At 38.5% G+C, this 6,143-nt stretch overlaps 1 long non-coding RNA gene across 1 annotated transcript; it reads right to left on the minus strand.

Annotated features, from left to right (window-relative positions):
* Nucleotides 1-1,175: 1,175 nt before the first annotated feature.
* Nucleotides 1,176-4,165, minus strand: LOC148212244 (uncharacterized). Its single transcript, XR_015789853.1, has 3 exons — nt 3,414-4,165; nt 2,746-3,328; nt 1,176-1,500 (listed from the first exon to the last, which is right to left on the minus strand). It is a non-coding gene; the product is annotated as an uncharacterized LOC148212244 (long non-coding RNA).
* Nucleotides 4,166-6,143: the final 1,978 nt, after the last annotated feature.

Raw genomic sequence — 6,143 nt, forward strand, 5'->3', positions numbered from 1 at the left:
ATTTGATTTTCTTTCTAAATTTGCTGGTTGTGATAACTTTTATATTCTTAAAGCATTGTTGAGATTTGGCCATTCTTTACATTCATTCATTGTCATAAATCAAGGTTGAGAAACAAGATTATTGACTATATTTGTATAGTTCTCCCAAATTAAAGCAAGAGATAGAGATATTTATGTGAATTTTGTGGCATAGTTTTTTGGGTTCTACGTGCTTTATTATTTTAATCATCAGAGTACTCATAGAGATATAGATACCCTACTTTTCGAAGAAAATGGTTATTGATTAAGAAAGGACATATAGTCAATAGGGTAGAATCCGCGAAGAACTATTGTTTAGAAAAGTTTTGAACAAAGTAGTAGGAGGAGTTAAAGGGCGATATCATTGAAGTCATCCTCTAAAGTTTAATTCGCTTGAATTAAATTTTGATACTTGATAGTTATGATATTTTCTTTTGTTATTGAACTGGTTTCTTTAAGAATTACTTCATTTCACCACCATTAAACGTTCGACATTCAGATAAAATTGAAGTGGAGAATTTAGTAATTAGTAACCATTCATTCACTGTGGAGACGATAGTTTACTTACTTTTATTTTAATGTGACGATTCGTACACTTGCGAAGTCAAACAAGAAGTGTATATATATACAGTATATATTCGATATACAGGTGAATAATGTTCCAGTAGTAACCTAAACGGGTTATAGTATATGGATAAGGTTGGGTACCTTATCGTGGTAACACTATGGATACGGCCCACTTTGTAATAGTTACAAATGACTAGATCCAGGTCATTCGTGTGGAGACATGCGAGTGGGGGTATTCTATACAATGAGTTTATATAAGATCGGATCTCTAAATAATTTTTCTCTGTGTAACGCCCCAGGAATTTCATCATTTCCAAACAAGGACCGTTACTAAAACTACCTATAATTTTCACATAAACCAGAGAATTATCTTCACAACAATATCAAGCAATAAAGCTACCACGCTTCTCCTGCTCTACTCTAATTTTCAACACTCACGAGAGCTTGAACAATCAGGACAACAACACTAAAGATTTAAGAGAAGCTCACATCCTATACAGATAAACCATTTAAGGCCGACTTCACATTAAACAAACCCTTCAAGGAAACCTTTACCAACTATAAACCATCCACTAAAAGAATATTAACATCTCGAATGGTAATGAAGTAAAAACTAATTCAAGTACGTTCAACTTAAACAAATGTATTCATAAATATCCTAAGTAGGTTACATTCCCGTAATTCAAGAAGCTAACAAAATTAATGCTCTAAAAAGAATGGTGAATCGGCAACCTTACAACATCCTTTAGACAATAAAACTAAACAAAACCAACCACTAACAACTCAACTACAAGATTAAATAGTCATACTACCCTAACTAAAGGAAATTGATTGCACGCGGCATAGCTAATGGTCTTTCCGATCAAGCCTCCTCCTCGCCATCACCATCCCAAGAGCTAGCTCGATACCTGCAAACTGGAGGGGAAAAAGAAGGGATGAGTACCACCACAGTACTAAGTAAGCAGCCCTTATCCGAAGGGTCACGCACAAACAACATACTTATCAAGGAAACAACGTGTAATGCTTATTAAATAATCAACATATTATGCTTATCACAACTCTCAAGCTTTGAATAAATAGAAACATATCACAAGAAGCAGTTTATGTAGATGTTTAACTATACATGTACCGTGCATGTCAAACTCATCATGCTCAACCAAATCATGAAACATTCATAGTCATGCATTTCATCACATTATGCAATCAAACATAGACACATTCTATAAAATTCGGGACAACCACAACCCGGAACACATTAACTACCAACCTCTAGTCTCCCTAACATCTCAAGTACCTCTACGCTTATCACAGCTATCCGAGCCTTCCGCAGTTAAGTCCTTCGAGTAGAGTCGGCCCCTGACCATTTATATCCAGAGCCCCGACACTGCTGCATCGGCCCTCGACCATTTATACCCGAGGCCCCGATGACTTCACCATCTATTGGCCCTTGACCATTTATACCCAAGGCCCCAATAGTCTTCCTCCCAAAGGACTCCTCGTATCGACCCTCGACCATTTTTACCCGAGGCCTCGATACTCCATTAGTGACGTATCAGCCCCCGACCATTTATACCCGAGGCCCTGACACTCACTCATTCCTTTACTCCAATAATCCAACTCTCACCATAGTCTAACCATATGCTTTCTTAAGCCATTACCCATGCACATTTCAACTCACAAACACCATTCAGCATGCTTCCACAACATAAACATCCTTCTAATAATGAAACAATAAACCAATCATGCTTTCATAATGTAACATTTCTTAACAATAGCTCCACAATGAGTTTTGTCACAACAAAGCATACCAAACAAATTTTAAACAATTAGAGCCCAACACAGTTCACCCACAACATTTAATATACAACATCAATATTCAATAAGCATTGCTAGATATAATAACACACACGAAACACGCCGAACAATTCATGCATATCCAGGCAACCAACATTACCACAGCAATACTCATCAGTTTAGCAAAGCAGAAATCTCACCATTTTCAACGACAAACATCCAACACAATTCCAAGTATATCGACTAACACAACGAGAATTATTTAGCACATTGACGTAATAGAATTTGCATAAAACGCTACAAAATTAGCACGTTAGAGACCATTTAGCATACATTAACGCACGCACACGCCCCTTGTCTACTTACCTTGTTATGTCTCAAAACTCTCACAAGAGTCCTACTTGCTACTACGCCATGCCTCATGCATCACCAATCTCATAGCAGTCCAATATGCGATACACCAAAATGATCATATGTTAAAACCAATCAATTTAAAATAGTCCAGCATGATCCAATAGCTCCAACAGGCATCGTTCACAGAAAGGCACAACCAACAACTTAACCAAAATATAATTGATAAGTACCCAGCATACACCAAACACAACCACTTTCTCATAAATATTCAATATGCTTTCAAAACAATAGATTATAGTACCGGTATACAAATTGCATCATGAAAACCAATTAGAACATAACAACAATTCAATCATAGTCATCCAAAATTACCTGGCTACAATTGATTCACACAACCACATAATTTTCCCAAGATATATCAACAGTTTTATCAACAATGATGTTTACTAAATGATAACAACGACAAGCAACATGCAAGTATCACACATGGGCACACGAGCAAACAACCATATCATATCAGCACACAACAACCAATCCCTCCAGTAAGAACTACTTACTCAAAAACAAGTTCATACTTCTTGCATCAATCCCACACCTAAGCATTAAAACATTAAAACAGCAAGTTAGTTATATGTTTCAGCATTTGAAACCAACTCTAAGGGCTTCGAAGGGCTCGTTACCGCAACAACAACTTCGTTTAGGTGTGGGTAACCTAAATCTTGCTCGAAAAGGTATGGATAACGTGAATCGGGCCTCGAACGGAAGTGGGTAATCGCCGAATGCCAAGGAACTAAGCTGTTTTGCATTTTACAGCACGGGAAACGCTATAAAACCATCTCTAACGCTGCTGGCTGCTACAAATCGAGCATTATCTGCACAAGGGTCGGGTTGTTGAGGTCAAGGTCCGACTAAGGGTCGCGTCGCCACAAACTTCTTCAATCGACGCCGTGGGTCGTCGACCATCTGGGTGCGCGGGCTGCTGCAGCAGCCGAACTGGGAGTCTCGGTCATCCACAATGCTCAAAGATCGTCATTCATGGTTGGACTCACCGGAATCGGGCTGCTACTACTCGAGGAAGGCGAGATGTGGCGATTTGGAGCGTGCCGTTGTTGGTCGCTAGTTTCCACCGCGAACTGCTGTAGGAGGACACCGGCCAATGCTCGTGTTGCTTGCTGCCATCGCCGGAGGATGCCGTCGCTGCTGCCGTCGACGACTGCCGAAGGGGTTCTGAAGTCGCGCCGCCACCGAAGAACGCCGTCGTGCTCGCGAACTACCACCGAATAGGTCGCCGAGGGTCAGGCTGCTGCTGGTTCGAGGAGGCGCCGCTGCCGAAGAACGCTGCCGTGAGGTGTGGTCGCCGGCGATGAAGGCTGTTGGGGCGGCGGGCAGCGGTGGGGAAGAATAAAAAGATGAAGAAGAAAGGTGAAAGATTTAGATTTAGGGTTTTCCCTCTTTTTTTGTCTTTTAATTTGATTTAATCCTTTTTTTTTCTTTTACCTTGTTTTAAAACTTATAGCCCAAACCCCAAATCTTAAAGGAGGCCCAAAACAACAAGCCCAAAATTTCACTTTAGAAATCAAATACAACCCACAACAACCCGAAATAAAATAACCAACTTAAACTCTAATAGCCAAGAATAATAATCCAATAAGTAGAAATTAAGAGTAAAAAAAAACCCATGAATTTAAGATTTAACTAAAAATCTCCTACACTGATCGAGAACTTAAATTATCTTAATCCAATGAAATTAAACTTAATTCTAATTTAGCCAAAAATTAGAATTCAAAAAATATAAAATCCAAGAATTAAAGTTATAAGCTTAGGGAAAATCCAAAGATACTATTTATCTCTTAAAATAAACGAGTCAGAGAACGCGGGGCGTTACACTTTGGCTATAACACCGTTAGCTAGTTGATTAATATTTCAATAGGATGACCAGGTGACTCGATCTCAATCATGAGTGAGTTATGGACTCTTGCCTATTAGGGTTTGTCCTTTGATTTGTATGGGTGAGACTGGCCTCAGTCGCCGATTCAATATTCGTACCATTTTGGCGATGAGACCAAGTGACAGGCTGGGAATATAACTACACAAGATGAAATTCACTCCTTCCCGACTTTAGGGTAAATAAATGAGTGTTCTTTTAAGTGCTGAATTTGGGACATAGTGCCGCACCCTATCACTGGCTCGAGAGGGACTTCAAGTTATTGGTTGGACCATAACCGGGTTGTTCATTAGAGGATTAGTGGTACTTAAGGTCCAAGATGTAACATAGGGGTCAAATGGTAATTGGACCCGGCTGTGGTTATGAACACTCATGGAGGATTGACTTGTCGTTAATGGTCAAAAGTAATGGACGCAAAATATTCTACAGTTGTGGGTCTTTAGTGGAGTGACCGACAGTTAATAGATGTTGATTAATATGGTTAATGAGCTTAATAAATTAATCTCGTATCCTTGGAGCTTCCGATTTGTATGTTCATTAGGTCCCCTTGTTAGCTCGTGAATGGTGGTTAAGAACATTTAGTCTTGAAAATAATTTTCATTGTTCAAATTTGTTAATGGGAATCAAAGTTAATTGTATGAGATGCGGTTAAGATAATGTATGTTGATACATTATAATATAAAGTTAATTTTGAATTGGATTCAAGATGATCAGAGATGGATATTAGAATTTGATTGTAATATGGTTTATCAATATGAGTTTGATTTAATTAAAAATGATTTCATTAAATTAATGGGATGTGTTAATATGGTTAAATTAAAATAGATTTAATTAAATTAAATTTATGTAATTAATTAAAATAGATTTAATTAATTATTATTTGAATTAAAATTGTTTTTAATTAAATTAAAAAAAAAGAGAAGTAAACCTTCCACTTTCTACCATTGGTGGAAAGTGGGGGAGGTGGTGAGTAAGGAAGTGGCTTCCCCACCACTATTCCTCTGTTATAAAAAGGGAGGTTATCCCCTTTTGTTTTGGTCGCTTGTTCTTCGGTTGATTGAGTTTCTGAAACTCCAACGATAAAATCTCTCTCGATCTCTCGATCGTCCTCTCGATTATAAGATGGTTCCCACAAACCAAGTTCATACAATCCAGATGATAGCAAGGAATACTTTTTTGTGTCATTGGTGTCTACATTGAAGAAGTGCCTTCAAACGTATGTTTTACTAACTTTCTTTTAAGCAAACTTACGTCTGTTCTTTGTTGTACTTCCAAAACAATATCAAAGCACACGCGTTCGCGGCTTCCGCTGTGGGATCCAATCCCTTCCGCCTCAAGGCAGGACTTGAATGAGGTCGGCCTTTAATCAAAGCGTAGATGAGGTCGCCTTTAAGGAAGATTTCCAGGTCAACCTTCAGGTCAGCCACCAGGTAAGACCTACGATTTTTCCCCAGACAGTAAACTA

This window comes from Momordica charantia (assembly GCF_013281855.1).
Source record: "Momordica charantia cultivar OHB3-1 chromosome 3 unlocalized genomic scaffold, Mcharantia_2.0 BLBB01000003.1, whole genome shotgun sequence".
NCBI lineage: Eukaryota > Viridiplantae > Streptophyta > Magnoliopsida > Cucurbitales > Cucurbitaceae > Momordica > Momordica charantia.